At 39.3% G+C, this 19,631-nt stretch overlaps 1 pseudogene; it reads right to left on the bottom strand.

The window, feature by feature from the left end:
* Positions 1 to 8,295: 8,295 nt before the first annotated feature.
* LOC131166585 (cytochrome P450 76T24-like) lies at positions 8,296 to 9,961 on the bottom strand (annotated as a pseudogene).
* Between the last annotated feature and the right edge of the window lie 9,670 nt (positions 9,962 to 19,631).

Below are 19,631 nucleotides of genomic sequence, written 5' to 3'. Positions count from 1 at the left end.
TGCACTCTGGACTGAATATAGCTAACAGTACCGTGCTCTAACTACTGCTAGAATATGGTCCATCAGGGTCTGATAACTATATACGAACTGATATCTAAATACCTGTTTTTTACGATGATTTTGTAACAGCTGAAATACCCATAACATTACATCTATTGAGCTGAATAACTATAAGAACTGGATAGTGGAAATGTATGCTAAAACTGAATAAACTGAAGTACGGATTAACTGTATAAACTTAAACGTTATGGTTTTTAATGATAAACATAATATTCTGAAAATACTGTAAAATACAGAGTTTCTGTGCGTATACGGAAAATCATGGTATACGAAAATATGAAAATCTTTTACTGACTAATATAACTCATGCCACAATTAAATATTGATATTATCATATCGGCTCTAAACCTGCATCAATAATCTGATAATAACGTGCTGAAAACTTATAATTTATACCTGAATCAGAATAGTTTGCCTAGTATAAAACATTTTTCCCTTACTAATTCTGACTAAACCCCTATGGTATTGGGCCCTACACCCGTAAGGGCTTTCCACTCAAACAAACCCCTGAAATGCATATATTCCAGACTATATATACTAATTTTCTCGACGTCTACTGCATTTCCTACAACTGTTAGAGCCAAAATTTCCACAAAGGGCCTTACCCACTGAATTGGATGAAATTCAATTCACATTCGTCCCACCGGCACCCCCTGCAAACTCAGGGCGACTTCCACAAAGCGTCGTGGTGCGTTCAATCCTGCGATTTGCGATCGACTGGTCCGCAATCGGGAAAGAGGGAGGAGGAGCCCATAGGGAGGAGAGAGAGATGAGAGAGAGAGAAGAGAGAGTGATTGAGTGAGTGAGTGTATTTGTGTCGTTTCTTCTTCTGCGTAAAAAAACTGAGGTTTCACACTATTTATACTGGCTGCTTCGTCGACTAGCCACGTCAATCATCTCGTTGATGAAGGTCACAAAGAGATATTCGTCGCCGACGAACACCATTTTCTCGTCCACAATTTCAGAATTTAAAAATAGACTCCTGTTAATCTTCCTCGTTGATCGAAACTACCCTCGGCGACGAAGACCTGTGTTTCCTTTTGATGAATTCCCCTGTCTTCATCATTAAGTCCTTGATTAATTCCTGGGTTAATTACATAAACCCAAAGTTGTATGTCAGTCGCCGAATGCAAAGTCTGTTGCCCTCCTTCTGTTTCTGTTGCCATTTCCCCATCCCTCCCTCTTTTAATTATTTAAATACCATTTATTCTTTCGGGGGTCCTTACAATCTCGCTTCGCTTCGTACTTGTTCCTGATGAAGTAAATAATGTGGGAACAGTTTGAAAAGGATTGAGGCAAAGGCATAGACAAGCCGGTGTATGGTAAATATAACAGACTTTGCTGAGTTATCCATAGGAAGTTTTAAAATGGTTGAGGCAAGGCATATACAAGTGGTGGTACAGTAAAGATACAGGACTTTGCTGAGTTAGTCGATAGAGTAGCCTTGACTGAGTGTTAGGTGAGCGTATGACGCAGATGAGCAGGGACGAATAAGAGATTTGCGCCCGCAGTTTTTTCCAAGGGGTTGTGTTAGGGTCAGTGGAGGAGAGGAATATGGTAGCGAGATTTGACACTGGAGATGGAGTCGTGATGTTTATAGGTGGTGCAGAAATTTTCCCTACTATCAGCAATTAATGGGAAAAGACATTGTGAAGAGTGTCAAGTGGGGAGAGCTATCTACTATCACTATCATTGCGATATATGGGACACTGCTGCGAGATTGTACCAACACCACCGCTATCTCTCCTGCTCCCAGACTGTACCAAGGGAGCTATCAAGCGCCCTGTGTGGCAGGAGAGGAAGGTACTCGAGGCGAGGGGCTATGCTTGATGCCTGGGGATGCTGGACAGCCGATTGTTATGGTTACAGGTATATTCATATGTGTTCATTAATTAAAGTTATTGTATTGTTTGATTAGAGGAGCACACTTCGTTTGTGTTTTATGGAGTGTATTAGATTGTATGGCTATAGACACAGTTGTTATGCACGCAATGTTATCACCACACCGCAAACATCTGTAGTAAGGTGTAATCCAGAGTGCTCCGAGGTTATCCAGTTGATATTCAAACGGAAAATTTTATCAGCTGGGTTATAGTATTGCATGGCAAAACGGGTTCGATTAAATTTTTGGTCTGGACTGGTTAGCTATCAATTTACGCTAGCTAGATTGTCGGTTTGAAATAAGTATATCCATACCTTGGGGAAAGACCAGAATTCAGGTTTTATAAGGTTGCGAGTAACAATCGTCCGCTCTCAGTTAGTTGTCAGCTATTCAGGCGAGGAGACTGCTCCCTAGTGGTTGTCAAGATTCGTGGCCTTTGTTAGGAAATGATAGGAATGAATTTGAAAGCTCACAAGTAACACGTACTAAAGGATGTACAGAATGTTTTTTTTTCAGAGAGTTACCGGGACTTGCCAACTGAGTCGGGAGGAGATTTTCCTATTGATCTGCTCCCCAGGTACAATGGATGCCGTCTCTAAATGCACCTTAGCCGAGTGGGCGGCCAGGCGATAATTGGTAGAATTCAAGAAATTCGTTGCAAGAATTCTTGATAAGGGGATTTATCCAGGCTGGCCGGTAATATCTCCATGGGGACTCCAGTGTCATGGTTGGTGAAGAAGAAAGACGGTCCCATGAGGATTTGTATATATTATAAAAAATTAAATAAAGGGACAAATTAAGAAGGCAGAAGTGAGGTCCTCTACCCTAAGAATAGATAGATTTATCTAACCAAGCTGTCTGGGTACATAGGGGTATTCTAGGTTCTGATATTCGGCTGGACACGAGATTCGGCACTCGGGGTGAAAGATCATAGGAAGCGTCAAGGCTATCATCATTGAAAGGAAAGCAGAAGACGTCCTCGAGACACTTCAGGACCCAATTTGGTGCATTATGAACTCCTCATATGCCATTTGGTTTGATGATGCTCTTGCTCATATTTATGGACTGATTATAGAGTCGTTTCAGTCACCAATAGTTTCGACCAGTTTGGTTGTTATGTGTTTATAGTGGAGGTGTACTAGTCTATGTAGTCGAGACAAGTATGAAATTAAGAAGTAGCATGAGCCGTATAGTTGGCAGGCAGGTTTTTCGAAGGCTCGGCGCGTCAAGCGGCGACAACAAGTGAAAACAGACTTGAATGCAGCAAGAATAGAATACCAAGTGTGCAAGCAAATATGACTTCCTAACAGAAGAGGGGGCGAAATGAACTCGAGAAGGTTTTGGTGGTGGAGATTTTGGTGTGACAGGTAATCATCTCAGGGGGGGGGATTTCGTGGATCGCTAAAAAATTGATCGGTAGTGACTTGGGTTTAGACCGAGCAACATCCAGGAATCAGGAGTTTCTTGTGGTAGCTTGGTAGTACCGTAATTTTATGAGGGTTTTTCTCATTCTCAAGCGTTACAGTGCCATCGGACATGATTGACTAGGAATAATACTAGGTTGGAATGAGGCGTAGCAAATGTAATGAACCTCAAATTCCTTAACATAAATGTAATATATTAATGGAAAAGTCGACCCCAACGCCAGTGGGTACGGGAACGCCTGTCAATCACAGGCGAAAACCGTAATTAAGGTGTAAGTATAAAATCTCAATCAATACACCTAAAACAATAATACCGAAGATTTTACTACACATGCATAAAACGTATATTTTATACATTATCCTCAAAAACATCAAAGAACTCTAGGAGCAAACAAAAAATAATTCTGACCCTAGTACAAAATCTCACCCTCCTAACGGGGTGAACTCACTAACTCAACAACGGCGGCCACGACCTGCGGTCCTTAGGTTTTCGTAAAAAAAATTAATTAATGTGGGGGGAGACCCTCTTAGTAAGGGAAAATAAACTAATACAGTTTGTGCGCAACATAACATTTAAATGCAATTATACAATACACAAGATATCTCATATTCCTCATAAACCGGTCATCCATATCATAACTAAATAATCGTTAATTCCATACTTGCTAATAATCATCGCGTACGTAAACATTAGGTTATAAACTGATAATACGAAAATATACCCAGAATGAATAGTGAGCCTATGTCATGTTTACCCCCCATGACGGGTTGTGCGGCCCAAAGGTGGACCCGACAATGTTGGCCAACCACTGCGAGTCAAAAATATGTTGTAAGTACGATGGGCCCGCCCCCCTTGGTCTGGACTGTCCGGTGGGACGTCTACAACTCTACACTGAAGTCACAATTCGACTATCCATCCCCCACCCCTAGTGGGTGTGTAGCACAGTCCTAACATAAATATCTAATCTATATAACTTACGTACGAACTAGAGCTCCTTAACCTGAAGGGGAGACTAAACTAGGGAAGCGCAATAGCACAGGGAGGTTCTTAAACATAATTACGTATATTATAAGCAATTTTCAAGAGTACGAACGTACGGGCCTTGTTCGAGGTAGACATTTCCAATAATTACAATACATGGCGAAGGGAAGGAGAGGAATAGGAGGAAAAAAGCGGGAGGAGAGACATACAGCCCCAAAAAAAAAAAAATAATACGACCTTGCGGCCGTACATTTCATAAATATGGCCTTGCGCCTACAATTCAGAAATACGGCCTTGCTCGAAATCATACCTACAGACGGCATTCTAAAACTAATCATTTAATAATTCCCATATTTTGTCAGAATCATAATGTACTTTAATACGTTCATAACTTCTCAATCAATACTACATTCATAGCATAATCAATGAAAAAATTTTGCCCGGAAAGGCGGGAGGCCGTCGTAAAGAATATTCCAGTGCCACACATTTGCTGGGGAAAACTATAAACAGTGCAGGGTAAATCAGACTTTCCAACATCTCATACTATGTATACAAGTTTTAGGGTAAAAGACGAGATAATGTCAATAGCATTTATATCTCACATGTACATTGGCCTGGGGAGTAATCGACTTCAGATATAAGACATAGGACGATTTTCATAAAAAATAGAAGCATGAATTACTCCTGAAGAGTAAAGGGTAAAAGGGGAATGAATAGAGCTCAATGGAAAGGGACACGAATGCTATTAGTAAAATGATGTCTCTTACGTGACTACTAGAAAGCCATAAAATATCCTAACGCTAACCTGACCCCGTAGGATGTCCTAATAAGACGCCTGAAATGAAACGCACAACACAGTCACTAAACTTTAGGATTTTCTTGTGTACATCATTGTCCTATAACTACCGTAAGGATCCCAATTTGGTTTAAAAAATCCTTACCCCGTCGGGAACTTGGGATGATTTCCAACCTTGCTTTCATCTTTCACACCAGCGCTCCTAGCTCGGGGCGGACAGATTTGGGAGAGAACAGTCCCCAGGAGCTGTCACTGGGTGACTTCATATTGTGTGAAACTGTGCGTAAATCTAGCCCGAAATTGATAGAGTAGAGAGAGAGAGCGGAAGGTCATAGAGAGTGAAAATGAGTTTGCTTAGTTATGGGAGAACAGTGAAATCTTGGGATTTTTTAATTTATAGAACTGGAGTTTGTCCGACGGGCCACGTCATTCGTCGACAATCGCTTTAATATTTTCGTCAACGAAATTAGTCCTCGTCCGCGAAATCAGTCGGTTCAAATCTCTCTCGTATGGTCCTAAAGTCGATGAATCTTGTCTTCGTCGGCGATCCTCTTATACCTTCGTGTCGACGAATCCCTTTAATTTGTCGGGAAGCGCTGTACGATTTCCGCTCAAGTTATCTTTCCTTTGGGCCACGTCGTTCTACTTCCTCTGTAAATTTTTTTTATCATAAAAAATTGATGTATTCAAATTTGAATTTTTATAATGTTGTGTTTTAAATTTGAAATTTGTTTAAATATTTTGTATTTAATAAAAAGAAAATAAGAAAAGAGGACCCTTTGACTGTGACGTTTGTCATAATCTATTTGTCCTTGCACATTTTGCATTGCCATTCTTGTTTTTAACAGATTTCATTTTGATCAAATTTGATAGGATAAATGTATATGGAAAAAAATTCACTTTCACTATTAATGGTGGCAATGTAGTATGAGGGAACGATTTCACAAAATCGCACTAATACTATGTCTTTCACTGACGTTTTAAATTTTTGGAATCGTCACTAATACTATGTCTTTAGTGACGATGTAAATCGTCAGCCAAATCAATAAATAACGGTTATTCGAAGCAAAGTGTGGCCTATGAACCCGTCACAACAAATACAAATATGACGCTGTTAAAAACCGTCACTAAGATAACGAAGAGTGACGTTTCCTTAACCACACTAAATGAGTTTAAATGTGACGATTTTATAATCATCACTATAATGTATAAATAGTGACAAATATAAACGTGTCACTAATAATAAGCAATAGTGACGAATTTTAAATAAACCGGCACTAATAATAGGAGAATTAGCGAGGAATTGAAACTGTCACTAATAGTAGAGCATTTGTGACCATCATTTTTTGATCGCTCTGGTATCGAATCATAGTGACGGGGATTCCGTGCTTTAGTGACGAATTAAAACCGTCACTAGTAGTGCTATTATTAGTGACAGTTGTAATCCTTCACTAATACTTGATTATTAGTGACGATTTGAAATTTTGGTCACTAATAAGTATTAGTAACGGTAGGTATAGCGACAAATTGAAAATCGTCACCAATACTCACAAAACCGTCACTAAAACTAGTAGTGACGGTTTTGTGAATATTAGTGATGGTTTAAACCATCACTAATAACCTTATTTTTTGTAGTGATCAACAAAATATGACTCTTGACATGCTCACTGATAGCAGTCATCTTGGTGCTCCTCCTGCCAACTTTCCCATGGAACAAAATCTCAAGCTCAATAATACTAATAGCGATCTTCTCTTCGATCCAAGCTCGTTTCGATGACTCGTTAGACATTTGATATATTTCACCATCACTAGTCCCGACATTGTATTTCCAGTCAACATTCTAAGCCAATTTATGCACCAGCCTAGACAACCACATTATGATGCTGATGTACGTGTTCTTTGATACATTAAGGCATCTCCAGGCCAAGACTTATTTTTTTCTACTGCCAACACTCTTCAAGTATCAACCTATTCTGATTTGGACTGGGTTAGTTGTCTACTCACTTGCCGCTCCACCACCGATTTTTTCATTCAGCTGGGCAGTAGCCCCATTTCCCGGCACACTAAGAAACAAACTAAAGTTTTTCGCTCCTCCGTCGAAGTTGAGTATCAGACACTTGCTTCCACTACCTGTGAATTACATGGCTTAAAACTCTTTTACATGATCTTGTTGTACCGCATTCCCAATCTATGCTATTATATTGTGACAACCAAGTCGCTCTTCACATCGCCCAAAACCCTGTTTTCCACGAATGTACAAAACATATATAAATTGATTGTCATTTTGTTCGTGAAAAGTTATAGGCTGACCTCCTCTTCACTAAGCACATTCCTACCCATAGTCAGCTTGCCGATATCTTCACCAAAGCTTTGGGTCATGAACCTTTCCAAAACTTATCACGCAAGTTGGGTATTACGGATCTCCATGCTCCAACTTAAGGGGGAGTATTAAAGAAATATCTACACATTCCATCTATAAATTATTGTGCAGTTATCATAGAGCAGATAATTAGGAATTACCTTCCATCTTTCAATTATTGTACAGTTATTATAGAGCAAATATTTTGAAGTAATTTGGGATCTTGTTCCATTTTTCATGTATTATATACAACTTGTTACATTGAATATTGAATAGAGGAGAAAGTCTTTCTTCATTTTAACAAAATGCAACCAAAAGCATATGTGTAGCATTTGCTGAGTATGCATGATAAGCATAGTGAGAAACCCTCTTGGTGGGTAGGGGGAGAGGACGGGCTTCCCAAAATAAAGGGGAAATACGTGCCACCATGGTGGAGGGGTATTGTTTTGTAGTCAAATGCCAATTGACTATGCAAATTGTTAGCAAGCTACACATTATTTAAGTAGCCGAAAGAATAGAGCCACGAGTTCATGGACGTGCACAAGATGCCAATGAATTGGATAATTTTCTCGAACAATACAGGATAATCTTAAAAATTGTAATTTAAAAGGGATGGAAGAACAACGACGTTAACTATTATATACCTCATAGATGATGCACAGTTATAAGTTATTACTTGTGCTATAACAAGCATGCCCTTTATTTTACAAACCATTTTATTAAAATAAAATGCAAACTTAATTAATTAAATTAAACTAAAAAATTAACTAAAAGATTCTGTTTGTACGGAGTCTAAGCTTTGATTGGAATAGCCCAAAGAGGTTTGGCTCTCTTCACCAAGGTAACACCGCTCTTTTCATTCATGTCCATGTCTTCTGGTTTCATACCACCATCAAGCTTCCAATCAAAGTGAAGAAAAGTAGCTAAGATCACATGCATCATTCGATGAGCCAATGGCAGTCCAGGACAAATCCTTCTTCCAGCGCCAAAAGGTAGAAATTCGAAATCACGTCCTTTAAAATTCAATCTTGCTCTCCAAGAATCTCTTCAGGATAATATGAATTTGGTTGCACCACGAGCTCGGATCTCGGCTAATTGCCCACACATTAACTAGTATTTGAGCATTCTTGGGAACTTTGAAACCGTATATTTCTACGTCACACATAGCTTTATGAGGAAGTAAAAGGGGGCCTGGAGGATGTAATCGCAATGTTTCTTTTACCGCTGCTTGCAAGTAAGGGAGGTTTGAAATGTCTGATTCTTGGATTTGTCCGTCCTCGCTAAGAACTTGTTGGAGCTCAGTTCGGGCTTTTGCCAACTTTTCAGGATTGTGAAGTAATTCTGCCATTGCCCATTCCAACATGCTCGCACTTGTATCAATTCCAGCAACAAATATATCCTTAAAAAAAAAAAAAAAAAAAAGGTACATAAAATAATTAATTTCCTTTCTATTTTACTAATAATTAATGAAAAGAAAAACAACTTAATTTACTAATCATCATAAATTGTTTATAGAATCTGTAAGTTTTGGTAGAGAGGGTTGATCAATTCTTACCAGAAACAAATGTTTCAAATCATTGAGAGTAAGCTGGTAGTCGTTCTCCAAGTTGAGATTGAGGAGCGCTTCCAACACATCATTATTATTCTCAAGGACGAACTGCTTGTGGCCTGCGATCTTTCTTTAATAATTTTTTCAAACAATCCCATGAACTTGTCACAAATCATCGTCACCCGCTTCTGCCCACCCTTCGGATCCATCCACCGGAGAGCAGGAAAAAGGTCCGCCAGATTAGGCTTTGCGCTTTTCCTCCATCACCCCCAAACACCATGCTCTCAAACTCGTGTGATTCCTCCGAACAGTAACCCCGCCAAATCCACCGAGAACAGAGTGTTCGATATCATATTCAGCAGCGTCGTGAACACTGCTCCGCCCACGTCCACGGCGGCGCCGTCGTGGCCTCTTCTCGCTCAAGTGCGCGAGCAGTTGCTGCACCTTTTTCAAGCGGAGGTGTTGGCTGGCGTTGAGGCGGTGGGTCACGAACATTTGCACCGTCAAGATCTTGCGCAGGTTGCGCCAGTTGTCCGACACGGGCGACCATATGACGGAGGCCTTGTGGTGGTCTAGGGCCTTGGCAACGTGGCGGACCGCTCGGTCGGCCAAGACGGCGTCGTGTTTACTCAAAGCCTCTTTGGCGGCGTCTGCGGTGGAGAAGACCACGGTGGTGACGGTTCCGAGCTTGAGAGACATAACGGGGCCATATGTTTTGGCGAGAGTGGAGAGTATTTGGTAGGGCGATCCGCCGCGGAGTTGGGGGAGGTTTCCCAGGACGGGGAGACGGGGTGGGCCGGGCGGCGGCGGAGCGGCCGGTGATTTCCGCCGGGCTAGGACGGCGGAATTGAGGGAACGAATGAATGTCCAGACTATGGAAAATGCAATGACTAGTATGAGATAATCCATTATGTGACGCTTTGGAAACTACTGTGGTTCAAATGTGTATATGGTTTGAGTATGTAGTAATGGATTTGGTGTAGCTTTGGCTCTCAATTTATACCCAAATGTTTGAGTTTCTATTCTAAGTAAATGGGTGGGTAGGTTCCCACGCAGATTGACTCCAACGCTGAAACATTCAAACCATCGATTCCACAAAGGCGGAAAACTGATATTCAAAACAAAAACCTCAAAGAAAAGATAAAAGGAGTCCAAGCCCATGTAGGGCAAATGCGTAAGGCGGCTGCATGTGCGCCTGTGGAGGGGTTGAAGGAGTAACGGGGTTTGCACGCGTTGGCCACTTGCTGGTCAGAGAAGGGTGAGGGGATTGAACTGTCATTTTTTATTTTTCTGATCTCAATCGTAGCCGGGCAACTATAAAATTAAAGGATTCTAGGTTTGCAAGCAAATTCAAGGAATTTTAACTAGTCTGACCTCTGTTCGACCTAGTCTTTTTTTTTTTTTTTTTATTGAACAGGGCAAATGAATTTATTAACAAAAAAATAAAAGATTATAGAGAGGAGCTGTGCAGAATTCTTCACCTAGCATTTGGTCGTTGCAGCACACTATACTTGTACTTGATATGGTCTAATTATATGTCTTCATTGAATGAAATTTTTGACCTTCTACAAAAATATAAAATATTACTTTGAAAAGTGAAGAGTAAAAATATTAAAAAGAAGTAGCTTGAAGGACCATTCAACTAGGTATGAGCGTGATTATGATTTGTCAGGACTATTATATGGATACTATTATTATGAGAAAAAAAAAAATTTGGTAAAATATGCAGGTCGTTACAGTTTGGTATCAGAACTTAGGTTGTTAGGTTCTGTAAACTTTAGAGTGTAGCAGAAACGATACCTGAGTATAGGAAAATAATTTAAGATTTTGTTCTATAGTCTAGAGGTAGGACTTCCGTGGTGGTTTCTGTATTTTTCCTAGGATGACGGTTTTAGGAAAACCATAGTAAACTATTGTCGGGTCGTGTTTCTAAAATGTAGGACACGATCTAAAAATAAGAAGATGTTATGACAGGGAACTATGTTAGGCGAGTAAATTATAAGGATAGGGTCTCTAAATCACATTTATTGTTTTTCAGGATGGATCCGGGAGAAGGTAGTGCCCATACGAGCGGAAGTGATGGTGTAGGGCCCTCGAGTGCAGGCGAGACTAATTCTGATGCGGTACTATGCAGTGTGGCTCGGTAGGTTATGGTTGAGATCGCTAGGAGCTCTAGAGAGTAGGGAGGCCCGTTTATAGGTCATGGGTGCATGAAAGAGAAGTTTACCAAGATGAATCCTCCAACATTTTCTGGAGGAGTTGATCCTGCAGCCGCCGAGAATTGGATGCAAGAGATCAAGAAAGTCTTCGTCGTATTATAGTGTACGAAAGGAACAGAGGGTCCTCTTCGCCCCCTATAAACTGACAGGGGAGGCTGAGAGGTGGTGGACTACTGTGAGACTTCTGGAGCAGCAGAGGACGACGCTGATAGTTATGACATGGGACCGATTTAAAGAATTTTTTTTTGACAGATATTTTCTAGCCACTGTTAGGAATGCTAGAGTTCCTGAATCTAAAGCAGAAATAGCAGTCGGTCCAACAGTATGCAGCGCGGTTTATAGAGATATCTCTGTAATGACCTGCTAAATAATTTTATTTTTTGAACTAATAAATACTATGAAATTCCACTTCTTCGTTATTTTCTAATTAATAAAAATCATCACCCTAAGCAGCGGGAAGCTGAGGTCGAGTATCCCCAACCATATACATATACAAAACAATACTAGAGTGCTAAATATTCCCAAAATATACAAACATAACTGAACTCGGGCTACAAAAAAATACCCTCTTTCCCAAAAACGCTCACCCTCCTGGCAGGGTAGCACAGTAGCCCCTCTACCTGCAAGCTTGATCTGCTCACCTGACTGGATCACCTAAAAAATATCAATTAAATAGGATGAGGCAGCGCTCAGTAAGAAGAAACATCCTATTACTAGGGTGTAGAAAGTGAGTCATATACTTGGAAAATATGATCTAAAAAAAATAATACCATGTATAACAAAACTGAGAAAACTTGTATATCTGTTATAATATAAAACATGCTTACGTAGCTTAACATAAACTGATTATTCAAAATGTTCTATTCATAATACTGATAATACTTATAACTGTCGTCTGTAAATCTGATCATAATATATATAAATAATAACTGTGAAAATTCTTTGGATGGATAACTGAAGTCATGAATTAACCCCTAATGATAGGGTTGTGCAACCCGAAAGTGGGACCTAACCTGGCTGACCGACCAGGGTAAGTCAACTGAACTCCGACAGTCAAATCGGCTCCCTCAACCCATATCTGATGGGGAGCCTATCCACAACCTAAGCACGATCGACTTATGAATACCACCTATTATCTGAATAGGGGTTGCACTCTGGACTGAATATAGCTACAGTACCGTGCTCTACTGCTGAATATGGTCCATCAGGGTCTGATACTATATACGTAACTGATATTCTAAAATACTGTTTTTACGATGATTTTGTAACAGCTGAAATAACCATAACATTACATATATTGAGCTGAATAAACTATAATAACTGGATATTTGAAATGTATGCATAACTGAATAACTGAAGTATCTGATTAACTGTATAAACTTAACGTTATGGTTTTGAAATGAGTATAACATAATATTCTGAAAAATACTGTAAAATACAAGTTTCTGTGCGTATACTGAAAATCATGGTATACTGAAAATTATGAAAATCTTTTACTGAACTAATAATAAACTCATGCCACACAATTAAATATTGATATTATCAGGCTCTAAAACTGCATAAATAATCTGAATAATAACTTGCTGAAAACTTATAATTTATACTGAATCATAATAGGTTTGCCTAGTATAACATATTTCCCTTACCTAATTCTGACTAAAACCCCTATTGTATTGGGCCCTACACCCGTAGGGCTTTCCACTCAACACCCTGAAAATCATATATGCCAGAATAAATATATTACTATTTCTACGTCTACTGCATTTCCTACAACTGTTAGAAAGCCAAATTTCAACAAAAGGGCCTTACCCTGAATTTGGGATGAAATTCAACTTCGTCCCACCGGCGACCCGCTCTGGCAAACTTAGGGCGAACTTCCACAAAAGCGTCGTGGTGGCTTCAGATCCTCGATTTGGCGATCGACGGGTCCGAAATCGAGGAAAGAGGGAGGAGGAGCCATAGGGAGGAGAGAGAGAGAGAGAGAGAGAGAGAGAGAGTGAGTGAGTGAGTGAGTGTATTTGTGTCGTTTCTGCGTAAAAAAACTGAGTTTCACACTATTTATACTGCGGCCTTCGTCGACGAGCCACGTCATCTCGTTGATGAGGTCACAAAGAAGATTCGTCGACGAACACCATTTTCTCGTCCACAAATTTCAGAATTTAGAAAATAGACTCCTGGTATCTTCTCGTTGACGAAACATACCCTCGTCGACGAGACCCTGTGTTATCCTCGTTGATGAATCCCCCTGTATTCATCAATAAGTCCTTGATTAAATTCCTGGGTTATTACACCCAAAGTGTAATGTCGTCGACGAATGCAAAGTCTGTTGCCTCCTTCTGTTTCTGTTGCCATTTCCCTCCCTCTTTATTATTTAAATACCATTATTCTTCGGGTCATTACAATCTCGCTTCGCTTCGTACATTGTTCCTGATGAAGTAAAGAAGGTGGGACAGTTTGAAAAGGGATTGAGGCAAGGCATATACAAGCAGGTGGTAGTGGTAAAGATACAGGACTTTGCTGAGTTAGTCAATAGAGAAGTTTGAAAAGGGATTGAGGCAAGGCATATACAAGTAGGTGGTAGCAGTAAAGATACAGGACTTTGCTGAGTTAGTCGATAGAGTAGCCTTGACTGAGGTTAGTGAGCGTATGGACGCAGAGGAGCAGGGACAGAAGAAGAGATTTGCGCCCTCAGGTTTCCAATAGGGATGTAGGTAGGGTCAGTGGAGGAGAGGAAACTATGGTAGAGGATAGACACTGGAGACTGGAGGTCGTGATGTATAGGTGGTGCAGAATTTTCCTATCTATCAGAATTATGGGAAGAGACATTGGGAAGAGTGTCAAGTGGGGAGAGCTATCTACTATCATTGCGATAGATAGGGACATCTGCTGCGAGATTTACCAACACCACCAGATATCGCTCCTGCTCCCAGACTGTACCAGGGAGGCTATCAAGCGCCCTGTGGTGGCCAGGAGAGGAAGGTAGCTCGAGCGAGGGTCTATGCTTTGATGCCTGGGGATGCTGAGACAGCCGATGTTATGGTGACAGGTATGATTCATATGTTTTCATTTAAAGTTATTGTATTGTTTGATTAAGGAGCCACACATTCGTTTGTTTTTATGGAGTGTATTAGATTGTATGGGCTAGAAACACAGTTGTTATGCACCGAAATGTTAGTCACCACACCGACAACATCTGTAGTAAGGTGTAGCAGAGTGCTCCGAGGTTATCCAGTTGATATTCAAAGGAAAATTTTATCAGCTGGTTTGATAGTATTAGACATGCACGGGTTCGATGTAATTTTTGGTCTGGACTGGTTAGCTATCAATTACGCTAGCATAGATTGTCGTTTGAAATAAGTAATATCCATACCTTTGGAAAGACCAGAATTCAGGTTTATAAGGTTGCGAGTACAATCTCCGCCTCAGTTAGTTTCAGCTATTCAGGCGAGGAGACTGCTCCCTAGTGGTTGTCAAGGATTCGTGGCCTTTGTGAAGGAAATGATAGGAAATGAATTGAAGCTCACAAGTACACCAGTACTAAAGGATTTTACAGATGTTTTTTCAGATGAGTTACCGGACTTGCCAACTGATCGGGAGGTAGATTTTCCTATTGATCTGCTCCCAGGTACAATGCCGATCTCTAAAGCACCTTAGCAAATGGCGCCAGCAGTATTGGTAGAATTAAAGAATTCGTTGCAAGATTTGCTTGATAAGGGATTTATCCGGCGCAGTATATCTCCATGGGGAGCTCCAGTGTCATTTGTGAAGAAGAAAGACGGGTCCATGAGGATGTGTATAGATTATAAGAAAATTAATAAAGTGACAATTAAGAACAAGTATCCTCTACCCTATATAGATAATTTATCTAACCAGCTCTAGGGTACATAGGTGTATTCTAAGATTGACCTCAGATCAGGCTATCATCAGGTGAAAGTGAAAGCAGAAGACGTCTCGAAGACAGCTTTCAGGACCAGATTTGGGCATTATGAATTCCTCATTATGCCATTTGGTTTGATGAATGCTCTTGCTATATTTATGGACTTGATGAATAGAGTCTTTCACCAATATTTAGACCAGTTTGTTGTTATTTTTATTGATGATGTACTAGTCTATTCGAGAAGTTATGAGGAGCATGAGACGTATTTGGGACAGGTTTTACAGAAGCTCAGGAAAAAGAAGTTATACGTCAAGTTCAGCAAATATGAATTCTAACTCGAGAAGGTTGTGTTTTTGGGGCATGTCATCTCAGGGGAGGGAATTTCTGTGGATCCTAAAAAATTGATGCGGTAGTGAATTGGGTTAGACCGAGCAACATCCAGGAGATCAGGAGTTTCTTGGGGTTAGCTTGGTAGTACCGTAATTTATTGAGGGTTTCTCAGCGTTATCAGTGCCTCTGACATGATTGACTAGGAATAATACTAGGTTTGAATGAGGCGATAGCAATGTAATGACCTCAAATTCCTTAACATAAAATGTAATATATTAAATGGAAAAGTCGACCCAAACCAGTGGGTAACGGGAATGCCTGTCAATCACAGCGAAAACCTAAGTAGTAGTAAGTATAAAATCTCAATCATCCAACCATAAAACATAATACCAGAGTTTACTACAACATCATAAAACTATATTTATACATATCCTCATAAACATCAAAATAACTCTAGGATCAAACAAAAAATAATTCTGACCCTAGTACAAAATCTCACCCTCCTAACGGGGTGATATCACTAACTCAACGGCGGCCACGACCTGCCGGTCACTTAAGGTTTCGTAAAAAAAAATTAATTAATGTTGGGGGTGAGACACATCTTAGTAAGGGAAAATAAACTAAATACAGTTGTGCGGCAACATGAACATTTAATGCAATTATACATATACAATATATCTCATATTCTCATAAACGTTCATCATATCATACTAAATAATCTTATAATTCCATACTTGCTAATAAATCATATCGTACGTAAAACATTTGTTATAACTGATAATACTGAAAATATACCCAAGATGAATAGTTAGCTAATGTCATGTATTACCCCCCATGACGGGTTGTGCGGCCCAAAGGTGGGACCCGACAATGTTGGCCAACCACTGTCGAGTCAAAAATATGTTTGTAAGTACGATGGGCCCGCCACCACTTGGTCTGGACTGTCAGGTGGACGTCTACAACTCTACACTGAAAGTCACATCGACTATCCATCCCCCACCCCCTAGTGGGGTAGTTAGCACAAGTCTGAACATAAATATCTAATCTATATACTTACGGTACCGAGCTCCTGAAACTGAACTAAACTAACATCCGGGTTCTTATAACATATAGTACGTGATATTATAGCATTTTTCATAATTACGGCCTTGTGTCGAACATTTCATAATTACAGCCTTCATAAATACGACCTTGCGCCGGACATTTCATAAATATGGCCTTGCGCCTAACAATTCATAAATACGGCCTTGCGTCGAAATCATACATACATACGTCATTCTAAAAATAATCATTTAATCACATATTTGTCAGAATCATAATGTACTTTATACTTTCATAACTTCTCAAATCATACTACATTCATATCATCATCATATGATAATATTTTCCCACGTAAAATAATATTCATGCCACACATTTGCTGTGTAAAACTATACATTGCATTTTAAAATCATACTTTCCAACATCTCATACATATTTATACATTTTAACATATTTGCAATATTTTTCTCAAATGTACATTTGCTTAGTAATCTATCGATATAATACATGCTTTTCAGAAAATAACTTTTCTCATAAATAATAATAATTCGCATGAAAATGACTGCTTTAGTTTATTCTCTTACTTGACTACTAAGAAAGCCCATAAAATATCCTAACCTGACACCCGTAGGATTTCCTAATTAAGACCCTGAAAATGAAAACTCACAGTACTAAACTTTAGTATTTCTATGTGTACATCATTTCCTATAACTACCGTAAGGTCAAATTTGGTTTAAAAATCCTTACCTCAACTTAGGGATGATTTCCAACTTGCTTTCACCAGCGCTCCGCTCCGGCAGATTTGGAGAGAACTTCCCCAGGAGCGTCATGGTGACTTCATATTGTTGAACTGGCGTAAATCTAGCCCAAAATTGATGAGAGAGAGAGAGAGAGAACTGAAGGGAAGAGAGAGAAAATGAGTTTGCTTAGTTATGAAGTAACAAAAATCTGGATTTTTATATTTATAGAACTGGATTTGTCGACGGGTCACGTCATTCGTCGACGAATCCTTTAATATTTTCGTCAACGAAATTTAGTCCTCGTCGACGAAATTCAGTCGGTTCAAAATCTCTCTCGGTATTTCCTCGTCGATGAATCTTGTCTTCGTCGGCGAATCCTCTTATACCTTCGTCGACGAATCCCTTGTATTTGTCGACGAAGCTCTGACGATTTCCCTCAAGTATTCTTTCCAAAGTGCAACGTCGTCGACTTCCTCTTTTTTTTTTTTATCAGAAAAAATTGAATGTATTCAAATTTGAATTTTTATAATGTTGTGTATTTAAATTTGAATTTGTTTAATATTTTGTATTTATATTTGAATTTGAAGTTGTATAATATATTTGTACTTGAAATTTGAATTGCAATTATGGTTTTTACAGGAGTTAATTTGAATCAAATTTTATAGGATAATATAATTGGAAAAAAATTCATTTCACTATTAATTGTGCAATTTAGGTATTAGTGACGATTTCAAAATCGTCACTAATACTATGTCTTTAGTGACGGTTTAAAATTTTTGAAATCGTCACTAATACTATGTCTTTAGTGACGATTTAAAATCGTCACCAAATCAATAAATAACGGTTATGCGAAGCAATAGTGATGGCCCTGAAACCGTCACTAACAAAAGACAAATAGTGACGATTTTAAAACCGTCACTAATAGAGTACGAATAGTGACGTTTCTTAAACCATCACTACTGATGAGTAATGGTGACGATTTTATAATCATCACTAATAATGTAGAAATAGTGACAAATATAAAACTGTCACTAATAATAAGCAATAGTGACGAATTTAAACCGTCACTAATAATAGAGAATTAGTGAGGAATTTAAAACTGTCACTAATAGTAGAGCATTTGTGACGATTTTTGATCGATCTGGTATAGAATCTATAGTGACGGGATTCGTTCTTTAGTGACGAATTAAAACCGTCACTAGTATGCTATTATTAGTGACAGTTGTAATCCTTCACTAATACTTGATTATTAGTGACGATTTGAAATTTTGGTCACTAATAAGTATTAGTAACGGTAGGTATAGCGACAAATTGAAAATCGTCACCAATACTCACAAAACCGTCACTAAAACTAGTAGTGACGGTTTTGTGAATATTAGTGATGGTTTAAACCATCACTAATAACCTTATTTTTTGTAGTGATCAACAAAAATATGCTCTTGACATGCTCACTGATAGCAGTCATCTTGGTGCTCCTCCTGCCAACTTTCCCATGGAACAAAATCTCAAGCTCAATAATACTGATGGTGATCTTTTCTTCGATCTAAGCTCGTTTCGACGACTCGTTGGACATTCGATATATTTCACCATCACCGGTCCCGACATTGTATTTCTAGTCAACATTCTAAGCCAATTTATGCACCAGCCTAGACAACCACATTATGATACTGCTGTACGTGTTCTTTGATACATTAAGGCATCTCCAGGCCAAGACTTATTTTTTTCTATTGCCAACACTCTTCAAGTATCATCCTATTCTGATTCGGACTAGGTTAGTTGTCTACTCACTTGCCGCTCCACCACCGGTTTTTTCATTCAGCTGGGCACTAGCCTCATTTCCCGGCACACTAAGAAACAAACTAAAGTTTTTCTCTCCTCCGTCGAAGTTGAGTATCAGACACTTGCTTCCACTACCTGTGAATTACATGGCTTAAAACTCTTTTACATGATCTTGTTGTACCGCATTCCCAATCTATGCTTATATATTGTGACAACCAAGTCGCTCTTTACATTGCCCAAAACCCTATTTTCCACGAATGTACAAAACATATATAAATTGATTGTCATGTTGTTCGTGAAAAGTTATAGGCTGACCTCCTCTTCACTAAGCACATTCCTACCCATAGTCAACTTGCCGATATCTTCACCAAAGCTTTGGGTCATGAACCTTTCCAAAACTTATCACGCAAGTTGGGTATTACGAATCTCCATGCTCCAACTTAAGGGGGAGTATTAGAGAAATATCTACACATTCCATGTATAAATTATTGTGCAGTTATCATAGAGAAGATATTTAGGAATTACCTTCCCTCTTTCAATTATTGTACAGTTATTATAGAGCAAATATTTTGAAGTAATTTGGGATCTTGTTC

This window comes from Malania oleifera, chromosome 10, assembly GCF_029873635.1.
Source record: "Malania oleifera isolate guangnan ecotype guangnan chromosome 10, ASM2987363v1, whole genome shotgun sequence".
Lineage (NCBI taxonomy): Eukaryota > Viridiplantae > Streptophyta > Magnoliopsida > Santalales > Ximeniaceae > Malania > Malania oleifera.
Note: the sequence above shows the minus strand (reverse complement) of the source record. Positions and strands in the feature narration are given on the sequence as shown.